Source organism: Meles meles, chromosome 2, assembly GCF_922984935.1.
Source record: "Meles meles chromosome 2, mMelMel3.1 paternal haplotype, whole genome shotgun sequence".
NCBI classification, from domain to species: domain Eukaryota; kingdom Metazoa; phylum Chordata; class Mammalia; order Carnivora; family Mustelidae; genus Meles; species Meles meles.
In genome coordinates, this window is record NC_060067.1 from 19,823,229 (window position 1) to 19,841,219 (window position 17,991).

The window sequence follows — 17,991 nt, forward strand, 5'->3', positions numbered from 1 at the left end:
GAGGGGACACAATTTAGTCTGTAACACAACATTTTGAGGACTAAAAATGAGATTTTGTATATATTATATTTATATATATATTAAAATGTTCAAGTGTTCAAGAAAGCTCAGCTATTATTGTTGTATATTATATTACAATCATCATTACTCTATCATTTAAAAGTGACATTAAAAAACTTAAATGATAATGGGTATGATATTAATACCATATACAGAATGAGTAATAGGAAAAAAAAACCAGCCATACGTTCCTGAATATAGTCTTATTTACTGTGTGGAAGAAGCTATTTGGGGAAAAATTACAGGGAAGTTTTCTTGAGAATATTTTTATATGTATTTTATAAAACAGGGAGTAATTTTTGTTTTTTCACCAAGACAGAATTTGGGTAATATGGTAGAAGTATTAAGTAGGAACATTTCAGCTCCATATAAATTAGCACACTTTGCCAAGCATGGAGTAGGTTTCTTTAAAAGGTGGTGAAATATTACAAGCAAAGGGCAAACCTCATGTTCTGGGATGTGATTGGGTGATAGATTGGTTTCAATGACTTCTAAGGTAAATTCCGATGCCCGAACTGTGACGTGACTGATTTAAATCAGTAGGTTATGTGGGAGTGAGATCACTGAGCACAGTGCAGTACACATAGAGACTTAAATGTTTTGAACTCAATCTAAATTGAGTTGGGCTCAGCAACTCTCTATAATTTGAGAGATTCTTTATCACATAATCTTTGAAATGAAATTTAGTATTAAAATTAACTATATATGGGGCACTTGGCTGACTCAGTAAGTGAAACATGCAACTCTTGATCCCAGGGTTGTGAGTTCACGCCCCACATTGGCTGAAGAGATTACTTAAAAAACAAAATCTTTTAAAAAATACGATTAATTATACATTATAGCTTTTTGATAGAACCTACAGGATAAATGGCTGAGAGAATAATTCGGAGGTATAGGTGATCAACTCACGAATATTGTTTTTGTGTTCATTTTTGTTTTTTCATAATTTGAAACCAGAGCTAAGTCTATACATATTACATATCTCAAGTATATCTCATTTCATTAGCTGAAATTCTTCAGAACTTTAGTTGCCCTTTGACTTCTCTAGGAGAAAATAATGTTAATGACTGCATTTCTATCAAATATGAGTTCTCCTGAAACTAACACCTGATGCTTTACTCTGTTATTTTTTACACTATTTATCTCTATATATCATTAATTTCATATTTAGTTTAATTTTGTAAAATTTAGACTAATTTTATTTTTTAATTTTTTAAAAATTTAATTTATTGGACTAATTTTAATTCAACCAAACAAAATGTTTCCCTTTTCTCTCAAGGGAGTTATTGTAATCATGTTTTATATTTTGACTAATTTTCACATTTTTATTAGTCAAAATCACAACAGTCTGTATTACAATAACAAAATAACTGAAATATCAGCATGTAAAGATTACCTACATTTATTGTTCATGTTGTGTTCAGGGTAGCTCTAGTGGCTTTCTGGAGTTTATCCTCTTTGGTAACTCAAGAAACAAGGTGCCTTCCATTCTGTGGGACTGACTTCTTAAATACTTGTTCTATGATGTCACCACAGAAAAGGAGGAGAGGGTGTAAATAGAAGGTTTAGTACCAAATCTCCAGGGAGTGTATATGTCCTGCAAGTATGTCATTTACCAGAACTCCATCACACAGCCTCAAACCAATTGCAAGCACAAAAGCTGAAAAATCCAGCTGTCTTTTGTGACAAGGAGGGGGCAAATGAAATAGGAATTTGTAAAACACATAGCATCAGATCCACTGTGATACTTAAGGGCATATTCTGGGAAACAAGAAGGGAGAGAGTCAGAACTTTCCGGCCAGTGAGATCTAAAGGAGTGAGATTGATAAGGGACAAAGCTGTGGAGTAAACTAAAATGAGGGAAATGTGTCCTGATGAGAATCTAGCAACAACCTTCGTCTACTTTACCAGGGAGGGGAGAATTAGTGGATTATTAAAATTGAGGGACCAGATCCGTTATTAAAAGTGATATAAAGAGCAAGTAAGTAGAAGAGAGATAAGGTCGACATGTTCTGGGCTTGCTGGGTAGAAGAATCAAACATGGTAGACTATTAATTTTTAAAAATATATTTGATGCTCTTTCTGGAGCAAAATTATGCATTCCCATGCTCTTAAACTCTGGGCTGGAAATATAACTTGCACTGACCAATGAAATACAAATGCGAATTACAGGTTCACTTCCAGACATAAGTGAGTAAGTGTGAAAAGCTAGTGTGTGTGTGTGTGTGTGTGTGTGTATTTATGTTAACTTTCCCCCCTTCTCTAATGTTATAGCTGTTTTAATATTTTATTTTATGTTTAAATTTTATTTATTTATTTATTTATTTATTTGACAGACAGAGATCACAAGTAGGCAGAGAGGCGGCAGAGAGAGAGGAAGGGAAGCAGGCTCCCTGCTGAGCAGAGAGCTGGAGGCAGGGCCGATCCCAGCACCCTGGGAACATGACCTGAGCCGAAGGCAGAGGCTTTAACTCACTGAGCCACCCAGGAGCCCCTAGCTGTTTTGAGATACAGACTGTGCCAGCCTAATATTTTAAGTGACTGACATGAACAGATCCTCACCTGGTAAACATGCAGTGTGAGGTAGAAATAAACTTTATAGTTTAAGTCACTGAAATATTCATGATGTTGGTAATTGCAGAATAGCTTATTCCCTCCTGGCTGATAAAGAAATTGAGACCCAGAAAAGGGTCCTGAAATATCAGATTTCTGACATCTACCCTATGTGTTTTGTAATCAGGTCATACTCAGGAAGAATTCTATTACTGGGGTCTAGGAAAAGGTAATTCATATTACGTTAAAGCATAATATCTCTTTGGATAACTTGGAAAGCAGTTGAGGTAGTTAATATTTTGTATTTTTCCAAGAAGGAAGGAAAAACAAATGAGACTAAGGATGTGGCTCATAAAAGTGTGATAAGCTCAAAATACCCAGTATTCCTTAGTGTGACTATATTTAATAGACACAATAGCCATGCCACTGTGGACAAAGGATTCCACAATAAGGGAAAAGTAGATGATGTACTTAGATGACTATGTATCTTGTTGATTGCTATTATCCTAATCACATAGAAAATGCCTGGAACATAGCGGTGTTATAAATATTGTCAAATATTTCTGTCTTGTAATCTTTAGTCTTTCTTTAAAAAAAGAAGAAAAGAGAGGAGGGATGAGAGAAAGGAATGATATCATACATTAATATATTTGCTCTTTTCCTTGTTTCTTACTTTTTCATCTTTTTCTTTTTTATCAATAGAATTAAAAGAAATAAAACTTAACTTACATAGCTTTTGAGTCTTAAAGAATCTGGAAATACTTGTTCCCTTAAAAACACTGCCTACCACATAAGCTTTGGCTTCTGCAGAACGGTATCCTGGTAATAAGTGAAGTCTTTGACCTTGTTGTTGTTGTTCTTTTTTTTTTTTTTTTAAACATTTTATTTATTTATTTAACAGACAGAGACCACAAGTAGGCAGAGAGGCAGGCAGAGAGAGAGAAATAGGGAAACAGGCTCCCCGCTGAGCAGAGAGCCCGATGTAGGTCTTGATTCCAGGACCCTGAGATCATGACCTGAGCCAAAGGCAGAGGCTTAACCCACTGAGCCACCCAGGAACCCCCTTGACCTTGTTCTTAATTTATTTTTTTTCCTGAGTCTTCTATGAATAACTTCTTCATTATTGGTAATTTCTAAAGTTTTTTCATTAACTCCACTCTCTGCCCCAGTAATTGACCACTACTCTTTATTCTCTGTGAATGGAAAGATCTGCAAATAGAAGATCTGTCATTTGTTGGGTTTTCTACAGAAGTGTAGCCTTATCTCTTCCTGATATCTTTTTACCTTTGTCTTGAAAAAAGCCTTTAATTCAGTTTATGGTTTATGCTCTTTTCCTTTTATTTGTTCCATTTAATATATCTCTATCTTCCATTACGTAAGTAAGCGGAATACTGTTGTTTGTTAGAAGTCTTGCTCTCACTAACTTCTGTTCAAACACATTCTTCTGTATGGAATCTCTGGGCCCTTATTTTATGACTCTTGAACAGGTGACTAAGGGCTTACTTTGCCTCCAACAATTAAAAAAATTCTTATCATTTAAATAGGAATTCTTTTCTCTTCCCAAATACTTTAGACTTTTCTAGGTTATACTATCTCTGTATTAAAAATAAAAGTAGATATTTTTAAATTGCCAACATTATGATAGTCTAAGCATTTTTTAAAATTCTGCTGATTCATTTACATCTTTTGATAGTATATTATTTTCAGTTAGAATTTTTTATCCAGAGGTATGAATTCAATCCTTTATTCTTTTTTTTTTAAAGATTATTTATTTATTTATTTATTTGACAGAGAGAGAGATCACAAGTAGGCAGAGAGGCAGGCAGAGAGAGAGGAGGAAGCAGGCTCCCTGCGGAGCAGAGAGCCCGATGCGGGGCTCGATCCCAGACCCTGAGATCGTGACCTGAGCCGAAGGCAGTGGCTTAATCCACTGAGCTACCCAGGCGCCCCTCAATCCTTTATTCTTATAGAATGACTCTATTATCTTATACATTAGGCTTTTTAAACATTTTCCCCAGCTGTATTGAAATACAATTGATATATAACATTGTGTACGTTTAAGGGATACACCATGTATCTATTACAAAATGACTATCACAATAAGGTTAGTTAACACTCCTATTACCTCACATTATTACATTTTTATGTGTGTGGTGAGAACACTTAAGATGTACTATCTTGGCAAATTTCAAGTATATAATACAATATTATGCAGGTCTCGTGACCTGCATAATATTGTATTATATACTTGTATTATATATTATATACTTGTATTATATATTATTATCGTATTACATGTTTAGTTATTGTTACTATAGTCACCATAGGTCCCGAGACCATAAAACTTCTTATAAGAAACTATACAAAAAAACTCCTTGATGTCGGTGCTGGAAACAAGTTTTTGATATGACACCAAAAGCACAGTAAAAACAAGAGTAAGTGGCACTATATCAAACTAAAAAGCTTTTGCACAGCAAAAGAAACAATCAACAAAAGAAAGTAATCTATGGAATGGGAAAAATATTTGAAAACCATATATTTGATAAATGGTTAGTATCCAAAACATATAAGCAGCTTCATCCAACTCAATGGCAAACAAACAAACAACAACAAGCAAAAACTAGTTTTAAAAATGGGCAGAGGCATAGAATAGAAAAATTTTCCAAAGGAGATAGATAAATGGCCAATAGGTACATGAAAAGACATTTAATATCACAAATCATGAGGGAAATGTAATTCAAAACTAGAGTGAGATAGCATTCACACTTGTTAGGATGGTTATCATTAAGAAGACAGGAGATAACAGTGTTGTCAAGGATTTGAAGAAAAGGGATCTCTTGTGCACTGTTCGTAGGAACGTAAATTGATGCAGCCACTATGGTTAACAGTACAGAGGCTTATCAAAGAATTAAAAATGGATTGATCATATGACCTAACAATTCCACTTCTGGATATATATCCAAAGGCAATGAAATAAGAATCTTGAAGTGATGTCTACCTTCCTATGTTCATTGTAGTATTATTAACAATAGCCAAGATATGAAAAAAAATCTGAGTGTTCATGTGAATCCATATGACTATATGTTATATATGGAATATTATGAAGCCATGAGAAGGAAGAAAATCCTGCCATTTGTGAAACACGATGGACCCTGAGGATGCTGAGTAAAATAAGTCAATGAAGAAAGACAAATACTGTATGATCTCATTTATATGTGAAAACTGGGGGAAAAAAAAGCTGAACTCGCAGAAACAAAGAGTAGAAATCAGTGGTTGCCAGGGACATGGGCTGAGAGGTGGAAATGAGGAAATGTTGGTTCAAAGGGTACAAACTTCCGATTATAAGATGAAAAGTTTTTGGGGTCCAAAACATATCATGTTGACTACAATAGGCTTTTCTTTAGTTTTCACCCTCTTCTGGAGTCAACTGAAATGACTTTTCAAGACTAAAAATGTCTTAAATGTAGATATGGCATCATAACTTTAAAGAACTTTTCTTTCTCATCTGCTTTTGATGATATATAAAATTTAGAACCCTGATATTTTCCATCCTGACTCCTGACATTTTATGAAAAATAATTTTTTAAATTTATTCCAAATATCTATATACACATAGTAAAACTACTCTGGGTAAAAGATATAATCATTCATCCATTTATTATTGCATTTGCTTATTGATTTATTCTGCATATATTGTTTTGAGAGCCAAACAGATACCAGAAACTGTGGCAGAGGCTCTGGATGCCAAGACAACAAAATGTAGCATCTGCTCTCAAAGAGCTCACAGTGTAGTACGGAGATCCCCTTTCTGTCATTCAATACAAATTTATTGAACATCTAATTATTATGTGACAGTCCTGAACCTATCAACAATACACCATACATTAAGTAATTTGAATTTAAATTAGAAAACAAAAACAAACAAAAAATAAAACTTGCCCTGTCTCCCTGACCTGTTTTGTTCCATATTTAATTGAAGAACCACCAAATTTTTTTTAAAGATTTTATTTATTTATTTGACAGAGAGAAATTACAAGTAGTCAGAAAGGCAGGCAGAGAGAGAGAGGAGGAAGCAGGCTCCCTGCCGAGCAGAGAGCCCGATGCGGGACTTGATCCCAGGACCCTGAGATCATGACCTGAGCCGAAAGCAGAGGCTTAACCCACTGAGCCACCCAGGCACCCCAAACCACCAAATTTCTTAAGTAAACTGGTGGTTAGCTTGATTCCTTCTTCATCTTTGCTGGGCATTTTCCATCACCAGATCCCAGGTGTTCAAGTCTTAGATGGGCTAGTGAACTTGTCATTTCTTCCTATTCCCATTGGCAACCTCCTTTCCATTCTACCATCAACTTAGGCCAAGATTACCTGAACAGCATAGCATTTTGTCTCTGATTTCAACTTCTTTTTACATTTCTGCCAGGATGATCATTACAAAATGCAAATTTTGTCCCAGCATTCCCTGCCCGAGTACATGAGGCTATGAGGATAGGAGTCACACATTATGGTTGGTGCAGGTACTACAAAGAGGGAAAATGAGTCCTTGAACTCTATGAAACAGCTACACCATCCATGGCTTTCCCAGTTTCAGGTTTTTTGGTTTTTGTTTTTAATATGAGAAAGAAATAAACTTGTGTCTTACTTAACCACACATTTTTTTTTTTTTTTTTTTTGGTTAGATGCAGGAAATATACTTCTAATTGCAGGATGACCTACAAAACTTGTTGGGATGAATAAAAAATTAAAAAGCAAGGCCCCTTATTAAAAAATTGTTTCAATTTGTTAATATCAGAGCATAAAGTAAGCACAGGCCTCCTTTAAAGCGACATTTCCTATGAGATTACATAAATCACAAACTCATGAAACCAGAATGGTCAATTGAATGATACTGTTGCTCTTGGTAAATTATCAAGTTCTAAATTTGCTTTACTAGCGCCCTTCTAATCTGGCATTTTCTTGTTTTTCAGATTATTCTCTCACCACCTGCAATCTATGCTTCAATCATAATGAACTGTTGTCAGCTTCCTGGTGTCACTGAGATAAGCCTACCCAACAAACGCAAATTCTCCATCTGCTTAGCATTTATTCACCTTGAATGATTCAACTTTGAGGTCACTTCTTCCCAGCAATCTTCTCTAACTTTATAAACCTGCTTTAGAGGCTCCCAATATAAGTTTGCATTGAAATTTGTACTTCTTTTCTTGAACTCATAAAATAGATTTTTAATTATTTTGTGCCCAGCTATACTGTAATCTTGGTGAATGAATCATGCACCCCTTGCTCAACTTTATATTTTTTGCATCTAACACAGAATTTAGAACATAGAAGTGGATCAAATATTTGCTATTGGGTATTGAGTGAAAGATACTTTTTACGAAGTAGCAGATTCTGAATTTTATTTCCAAATTATTTCCCATTTTTTCAACAGGCAAACCTAAATGATAAGGAAGGATAAAATGGTAAATCAGACCGATAAAATTTGTTAGCTTTTGAAAGGTAGAGTGTTAAATGTAGGAAGTCCATAGTAAATATTCAAAGCCTAATGGAACATAACATATGCCATGTACCTTAGTTGTAGTACTCAATATTCAGGGTGTCATAGCCTGTGTAGCACTGAGAATCTAAGACAAAGAACTTAGATTAATATTTTTTAACTGTGGTGTATAATGAAAAATAATGGGTATAGAGCTTTTAAGTAAGTCCCATATTCATTTAAGAAATGTTTTTAACCCATCCATATATTTTTTTGTGCATAGGTTAACACAAAGTAGGGGTGCCTGGCTGGCTGGGTTGGTGGACAATGTGATTCTTGATCTCAGGGTTGTGAGTTTGAGCCCCACATTGGGTGTAAAGATGAGTTAAAAATAAAATCTGAGAGGAGAGGGAGTTGAGGGAAACTGGAAGGGGAGATGAACCATGAGAGACTATGGACTCTGAAAAACAACCAGAGGGTTTTGAAGGGGCGGGGGGGTGGGAGGTTGAGGAACCAGGTGGTGGGTAATAGGGAGGGCACGTACTGCATGGAGCACTGGGTGTGATGCCAAAACAATGAACACTGTTATGCTGTAAATAAACAAACAAACAAACAAAAAAGAGCTATTGTCCTAGGGGTTTATTAAAAATCATGTCCTGTATTTTATTTGATTGTGTTAATCTTAACATCAAGCACATTGCCTGGCTCCCAACAAGCATGCAATAAAATATTGTGAAGTAGAAAAAAAAAATCTAAAAGCAAATAAACAGAAAACACAGGAAAACTGCAGGAAGTGTAGAAATGTTTAGTGGAGAGCATGAAAGCCAGTATTCTTACTGACACCAGTCACAAGAATTAGCAGTTATAGATCCAAGGGAAATCAATGTAGCCAGCCAATGTCTTACCTTTTTAAAATGTGCAGAAATAGTAGCCTTTTTGTCTGGGATGTATGTTGTTACTGTATGTACTTCAGCCGACCATTTTAATGATATAAAACAGTAGGTATCCAATTATTTACTGGATTTGTTACATCTATCAAAGGTGTTGGTTCTAGGAGCACCTGGGTGGCTCAGCTGTTAAGCATCTGCCTGCAGCTCAGGTCATGATCTCAGGGTTCTGGGATCCAGCCCTGCATCAGGCTCCCTGCTCCCATGGGGAGCCTGCTTCTCCCTCTCCCACTCCCCCTATTTGTGTTCCCTCTTTCGCTGTGTCTTTCTCTGTCAAATAAATAAATAAAATCTTAAAAAAAAAAAAGAGGTGAGAAAATTTTTTAAAAAGTTGGTTTTGGCTAGAAAACTGTTTTTCTCTGTCAGTTTTGACATCGCTCATAGGTCTCTGATTGTTCAGAATTTATGATAAAATTTCAAATTATTTCACAATATTTCTGAAATTATGATTTTGGTTAACTATAGAGTGAGAGCATAGATATGTGCCTTTGTACCCTCTGTTTGCATGTGTGTGTGTTTTGTTTCATTTGCTTTCTGGGTTGGTTTGAAATACAGAAGTCATTTTAATTTTTTTAAATCAGTTACCATCAACGCACTTCTTTGGAGTCTGATTGATTTCTCAATAGCCTGGCTTAACTGCTGCTTCACGCCTGCTTGCTTGCTTGCTTGTGTTCCCCGCTCTCTTGCTTATGCGCTCTCTCTCTCTCTTTCCCTCCCCGCTTCCATCTCTCTCTCTCTCCGGAGTTAGATTTTACTTCTACTTCTAATTGCCCTTTACCTTCTTTCCCTGTGGCATTTCTTTTAGATGTTTTACCTAAAACTATTCTTTTCACCCATTAATTCAAGAACATGTATTTCTTGGGTAACCCACGCCACCTGCCTCCTTCCTTGCTCAGGCTTCCCACTTCTGTCTTCTTCCTTATCTCTTGTTTATACCTTGCTAGCCTATTTTCTCCCCTCTCTTTTTTCAACCACTTTTTGTAATTCTCTGGAGTTTGATGTTTCCCATTTTCTCCCTCCAATCCCATTTTTCTCTTTTCTTTGGACCGTGCCTCATGTGGGAAACTTTCTGAGACTGATCCAGAGAGAGCGAAGTTTAAACCTGGTTTGTCTCTTGGTGCCTGCTTAGGCTTCACCAAGTAGCTGGCCTTCTCCCAGTGAAACTGAGATCATAACAGACATCTTCTGAGATTGTTGCCCAGATTGGAGATAATGAAAGTAATGAGCCTGGCTTGTTACCAGCACTCCACACTAGAGAGCCTTTCTTGTAATTTTCCTCATTACTGCCCTAGTAGCATTACTGTATTCACTAGTGCAGACACCAGGAGTTTTGTTGATTCATTTTTCCTTTCAAACAGACCCTTCAAGCTGCATAGTCAAGCTTGCTTCCGTTTTAATTTGACATGTGCGGCAGTTTGTGCAAAGAAAAGTTACATCCAAAGTTTACATTTAATTGTTTTTTTTTTTTTTTCATTAAAACAAACAACAACAACAAAAAACACAATATGTACTGGTCTTCTATATAGCAAATGTTATACCTGTATTTATGTCTTCAGACTCCGTTTTTGGTGGCCAATAATCAGCTATAGCCCTTTTCTGTCCTAAGTCTACTTACGCAAGTAGATAAATAGCCTTTTTTGGAAATGGTATGTTATCCTTTTATTGCACACTTTAAAGTAGAAGTAAGTATACTTACTTTCCCTGGAACTGAGATGACATTATTTTTAAACTTAATTTGGGTAATTCAAAAACAGAACTACCCAGAATAAAATTCAGGGACCTGTCCACCAAGCCAAATTCCGTAGGGCTATGTGAACAGATTCACAACTTAGTCTCTCCAGCAATCAAGAAAAAACTATTGTCTCTTCAGGTCCCCTCCTAAAAAGCAAGTCCAGGACGCTGTTTGACTCTTGGGTATCAGAGACAACACATATCCCACTTGAGCATGCTCCTTGGTCTTTTATATGGGCTAATCTGCCTGCAGATCAGTGGAGCTCAAACCAGCCATCCACAGGGGAAGTTTTCTACCAAGCCAGGGCACACCCTCCATCAGTGGGGCCACATAGCTCAAAGGACGTCTTGAAAGCAAAAGTGTCCTTGACAATTCTTCAGTTGGAACCTCTGGAAAAAAAAAAAAATAGGCAGCCTCAAGCCACAAATAATCCTTATGGTTTTTGATTTATTATTTCCCCTACAGAGATTATTTCCCATCAGTTTGCTCTCTTTGGAAAGCAGTTTTTAACCTGCTTGGTTGGTTTCCAGGAAGAAGTCTTTTCTGGGTTGCAGAGCACTGCCTTCTTGCAGTCTTGCAGACCTTCAGTAGGTCTGCAGACTCTATTATCTTCATGTCTTTTTCCTTCTCCTTTTTTCTGTTTCAATAACAACAACTCTCATTGATATACAAGTAATGCCCATATCTCTATTTTTATTTCAAACATTTTCTTCATATCTACCCCACAAATCCAGCTGTCAGATGCTTTATGTAAACATCTCAGGGTTGGGGCTCTGCGGTGTCTCTTCTTCAAATACCACTAATCCCATCATGAGGGCTCCACCCTCATGATCTCATCTTATTCCAATTTTCCCCCAAAGACCCATCTTCAAATACCATTGCTCTGGGAGTTAAAGATTCAACATATTTATTTTAGAGGGAAATAAACATTCAGTTCATAACAGTCTGCTCCTGGGCTCTCATCAAAACTGAACACGTGACGCAACGTCCTGTTAGTGCGGTGGGAAGTCAGACAGGTCAAACTGACAGCTTTCCAGCAATCTGCTAGGATCTGTATGTTTGTAGTCCCTTCTCCCCCCTCAACTGATGTATTAAAATCCTAATGACCGATGTAATGATATTAAGAGGTATGAATGGAATTAGTAATCACAAAATCAACCCTACAAAACCCCTCAACAACTTCTGCAATGTGAAGATACAACAAGAAGTCTGTAACCTGGAAGATAGACTTCACTTGACCATACAGACACTATGATCTCAAACTTCCAGGCTTCAGAACTTTGAGAAAAAAAATTCTGTTGTTTACAAATTTCCCAGTCTGTAGTACTTTGATATAGGAATCTGCATAGATTAAGACATAGTCTTTCCAAAGTGAAGGACTAGACTCAAGTATCCAAATGGAATTGGAACCGAAAGGCTTACCAGCCACCTGGGAGGTGGTATGGAAGGCAGTTCAAACCAGGTGTCAAATGTCGTAGGTCCCATGGAGGAGGAGTGTTTAGGAACTCTAAGGATATTTTCTTTCCAAGGGAGACACGTGTGCACTTAGCACCATGCATCTTGTGTAAAAGCCAGGCATTAGATTGTCTGTCCCCAAGACCATGGTATGTTTTATGGTAGGGACAGCATAAGAAACTTTCCACTGTTAAAACAAACCAGTAAATTATCTTTGAAACAGGCTACCTTTAGTTTCCAGGGAAATCCTTGGAGGGGTAACTAATTCATTACTTATATACACCCAGATGGTGACTGTTCCTACCATGCAAGTCATCCAATTAGAAAAAGTGGTATGAAATGTGTCCCAGACTTCAGTAAACTAAATTCCTGAAAGAAAAAAATAAATTCACTGGCTGTTTGTCCACAAATAATGTTTCTCAAGTTTTCTTCTTGCTCTGTAAACTACACTATCCCTATTTCTTTTGTTGAGTCCTTTTACCCTGCCCATCCTTTCTACTTCCGTACTCAGTAGGGCTGCAGACTCTATTATCTTGACATCTTTTCCTTCTACTTTTTTCTGTCTGTTTCAATAACAACTCTCTCTGATATGCAAGTAATGCCCATATCTCTATTTTTATCTTACACATTTTTCCTCAGATCTACCCCATATATCCAGCTGCCAGATACTTTTTATAAACATCTCATTTAGTCCTTACACAAATCCTGTAAAGTATTATTTATTCCCATTTTATAGATGATAAGTTGAGATATGAAGTCATTCTATAACAAAGTGGCAAAACCTAATTTTGAACCCATGGGTTAAATATTACGTTCTTTTTCCACTTCCCTCCTTATCTGTGTGATTAAAAAAGAAGTAATTTAGGATTACCCTTAAGACCCATAATATGAGTACCATTCTTTGTAGAAAAATTTGAGTTTCTTTTCTTGGATACAAGAGACGCTATGACATGGACCTAGAATGATTTTCTAATAATTCCCCAATTCAAAAATTCAGGTTAGATCATATTGAACTACTTATATTTTTTCTGAAACAAACAAACAAACAAACTTTGTTTCTTTGACTTTGTACATTTTAATTTCTTTGTCTGGAATGCCCATTTCTTCTTTATCAATCTAGAACACTTATTCATACTTTAGTCTTTTTTTTCTCTTCTCCAATTCTTTAACTTCTACCTAGATAGAGTAGCTTCTAGTGTGTCCTCATAACATTTTTAAAAATATGGTATTTGTATGTCTCTCTTCCTAGATTTTTAGTTCACCAAAGACAGAGATCTAATTAGAATGCAATCTTGATTTAAAGCCTAGACATTGGGTGCCTGGGTGGCACAGTTGGTTAAGGGTCTAGCTTAGCTCAGGTCATGATCCCAGGGTGTTAGGATGAAGGGGCATCAGGCTCCCTGCTCAGCAAGGAGCCTACTTATCCCTCTCCTCTGTGTGCTTGCTTACTCTCTCAAATAAATAAATTAATAAATCTTTTAAAAATGGAGCCTAGGGGTGCCTGGGTGGCTCAGTGGATTAAGCCGCTGCCTTTGGCTCAGGTCATGATCCCAGGGTCCTGGGATGAGCCCTGCATCGGGCTCTCTGCTCCGCAGGGAGCCTGCTTCCTCCTCTCTCTCTGCCTGCTTCTCCCCCTAATTGTGATCTCTCTCTCTGTCAAATAAATAAATAAAATCTTAAAAAAAATGGAGCCTAGAGATTTACATTTTATTTTTTTATTTTTAAAAGATCTTATATATTTGTCAGAGAGAGAGAGGGAGAAGAGAGCACAGGTAGGGTGAGCTGCCGGCAGAGGGACAAGCAGGCTCCCTGCTGAGCAAGAAGCCTGAGGTGGGACTCTATTCCAGGACTTTGGGATCACGACCTGAGCCAAAGTCGTACACTTAACAGAGCCACTCAGGCATTCTGACATTTACATTTTAGTAAGTAAATCAAGTAACCATGTTTTTGGTCTCTGGCTTTGAAAAACGTGTTAATCATGTTTTTGTTTATGTGATATTAAGCAAATCTGTTTTTGTCTTTATATATTTTCACTTGATAATAATGTTTATGCTTAAATTCTCAAAATTTCTTAGCTATTGAAATTCTGGCTGTACATTTGATCACTTTCCCCATTCTTTCCCCATCTGTCTTGGTATGAACTGAAAAGAGCAGACATTGAGCTAAGCTAGGATCTGCATCACAGTGACAACCCTCCTACCCCATCGCTCCTGGGCTTCTGGCTTCATAGGAGCTGATGCGGAGATTTGATGTAATGTATAAGAAATCATGAATCATTATAACTGTGATAGGAGTCGGAAACTAGAGTAGTTCTCCTGGACTGGAAGCCAATTATTACTATAGAGAAACAAAGAAACAAATAGAACGTCTAGATCTAATAATTTCATCAGTTCTCTGTTACTCTTCTTAGTTGCCTCTGCTTAACTGGGAATGACGTCACTTAAAAAATTCCCATGGTCTTAATCCACTGAGCCACCCAGGCACCCCAAAGAGAAGCAACATGGGGGGGTAGGGGGATAGGAGAAGAATAAATGAAACAAGATGGGATTGGGAGGGAGACAAACCATAAATGACTCTTAATCTCACAAAACAAACTGGGGGTTGCTGGGGGGAGGTGGGATTGGGAGAGGGGGAGCAGGCTATGGACATTGGGGAGGGTAAGTGCTATCGTGAGTGCTGTGAAGTGTGTAAACCTGGCGATTCACAGACCTGTACCCCTGGGGATAAAAATACATTATATGTTTATTAAAAAAAAAAAATTGGAAGGGGAGGCGAACCATAAGAGACTATGGACTCTGAAAAACAACCTGAGGGTTTTGAAGGGTTCAGGGCTGGGAGGTTGGGGGAACAGGTGGTGGGTAATGGGGAGGGCACGTTTTGCATGGAGCACTGGGTGTTGTGCAAAAAGAATGAATACTGTTACGCTGAAAAAATAAATAAAATGGAAAAAAAACACAGTATATTAAAAAAAAAATTCCCATGGTCTTCACATTAAAATCTTCGTTGGTCCAATTTTTTAAATGACTGTGTTGAAGAAATTCAGTGATACTATTTCCAGGTGGTTCTTTCTACCCTGTGTCCTGGGACAAACATTTGTTTCATGGCAGTATATCCTAGTGCAAATACAAAAACAGGCTCTTGACACTCAAGGCTTGCATTTAATCCATTGCATTTCCAGTGTTCTTTAGCTAGAGCATTTTTAAATTAGCTTTTCCAAACATGCTACCTTAACAAATATTCTTTCAGATGTGACAAGTGAGATCACTCTGGGGAATTCCTTGGATCCTTCTTTTATAGTCTCCTGCTAACAGATTTTGAAAGCTTCTACCCACACATTCATGCTACGGTAACATCTATGCTAATAATAAGATGAAGAAATGTATTTCAAAATACTGCACTTGAACTGTAAGTAAAATTGCCATTTCTATAGTCATTTTTAGAATGTAATTTATAATATGTTACATATATCTATGTACACATAGATATATGTGTGTGTGTATATATATATATTCTAGAAAACATTAAGGAAACAAATCTTAACCATTTTTTGAAAAAATAAAAAACATCTCAGGTTTTGGTGAGAAATATTGTCTCTAAGTGTTGTTAACTCTTCATTTATGTATTTCATCTTCAAGCTTTCGAATCACTTGGTGCTATTATAACTACTGAATGCTGAATATATGTTGTATTTTTAAATAGTAGTTTATTCTGAATGTATTAAAGCTAAATCCATAGTGTTTGATTTACAAATATGAATTGAGGACCTGCTCAAATTTCAAAAAATATAATAAAAATCCAAAAGCTATAATAAATCGATTTTCATTGAAGATTTGTTATGAAAGTAAGTCACTTTTTTTCTTTGTGCTTTTTATTTTGTTTTTTTATTTTATTTCATTTTACTTCATTTTATTTTATTTTATTTTTATTTTCAGTGTTCCAAAATTCATTGTTTATACATCACACCCAGGGCTCCATGCAATACGTGCCCTCCTTAATTTTCTTTTATGGAGAAACTCTTAGTGTCACAGGGACATTCTGCATGTTACTTGGAATAATACTGTTGCCCTAATATGTAATTTCCAACAAAGGTCAGGACTTTAACCTTCTTTGTTCACTGTTTCAGTTTGAAAGATCTAACAATAGTGCTTGACACACAGTGAACACAAAATGTTTGTTGAAAGAATAAATAATCACTTCTTGACTTTCAGGTCAATAGACATAAAAATTTGGACTATCAACCCTGATTCAACATGATCTCCTTTGCTCTTTATTAACTATGTAGTCCCCACAGGAGATAGAGATTACTACATTTTAAATCATGGGAAAGAATGAATAAAGAGACAATTGATGGGGATTGTTTTTTCTGGGGACAAAACCATGAGAATATGAACACTTTTACAAGATAAAGTTGGTTGATTCTGCTGTATTTTATGATTATGATTATTGTTTTTCTGTCTCATTTTTTTCTTAACCAAGAAACAAAATAATGAAGTAGACTAAAAACTGGAGTAAGCATTCAAGTTCTCTTCAGAAATGGCTGTGAGGGCAGAGGTTGGAATTCCAATCTTTTTTTTTTTTTAATTCGAATCTAAAAGAAAATTAAAAAATACCACTTCGGTCAATCATTCTTCTATTCGTCCTCTTGACCTTTTGCATTTTTCAATCTTGTAAATTATTCCTTACCTCTCTTACATCTACCAAAATGGATCTAGCCTTCACTTAATCCTGAACTCTTTGAGAACTACCTTCTAATTTGTAATCTGTAAAGCTGTTCTTAAAATTTAAACCTGTCTAAATGTTTGAAATTTTTCCACTTTGACAAGTCTAACAATCCTTGGGAAAATTTCTAAATAGTTCCCAATTTAACTAGGATGACTTTGAGTGTCAGTAATTGGGGTACTAAAGAAAGTTTGGGAGTTTGATGTTTAGATCCCTTTAAAGGTGACTTCAATGAACACTGTTGGAGAGGTTCCAAAGAGCTGCCTGGACATCAAGTGGGGGCCCCATCTCCTTTTAACAATGAAACAGAAAGTTCTGCAAAACCTGCTGCTATTTCCTACACCTTGACATCTGACCAACTGTTACAAATCATTGTCTAGTTAGCCTGACAAATAATAAGGTACCCCAAGGAATCCTGTTGTGTAGCTATCTGGCAAAATAATTATTAGAAAAAGCAATATTTCATAAGGGGTGATGTATGTGCAAGCCTTTTGAAAACTCTAGTGCTCTGTTCATGTTAGTTGTTTCCATTACCCATCACTGAATTTGTCATGACTTATTGTTTTGGGGCTGGGTGAGAAGGTATTTAACTCATGTTTCCTTTAGCTTTGGCTTAGAAAGTATGCCTCACAGACACGAACTGGGACAGCTTTCTGCAAAGCTTCCTCTTGTTTGCAGTATCTTTGTGGAAGATTTCTTGAGATTACATAACCACTTTCAGAATGTGGCATTTTAGTTGGTAAATGAATTATTTGTGAAGGAAGCTCTCTATGCAGTGTATTATTGAAAACACTGAAGATGATGCAGTCTGCTGACTTTTTCTGAAAATGGGGATTTTTGAATATTTTAACATTAATTGAACTTGGAGTTTATAATGGAAAGAGTTCAGAATCTGGAAGAAAAAATTGGAGTCTAATGAGGAAATGCTAGAAGGCATGCTCATTAGTGCCCACTGGAACTTTAACCCACAGGAGTACAAGTGCCTGTTCTCCGTGTCAATTCTAATTCACATGTTCATGCCTTGACTCACAAAAGGACAGAAGAATAGAATTCTC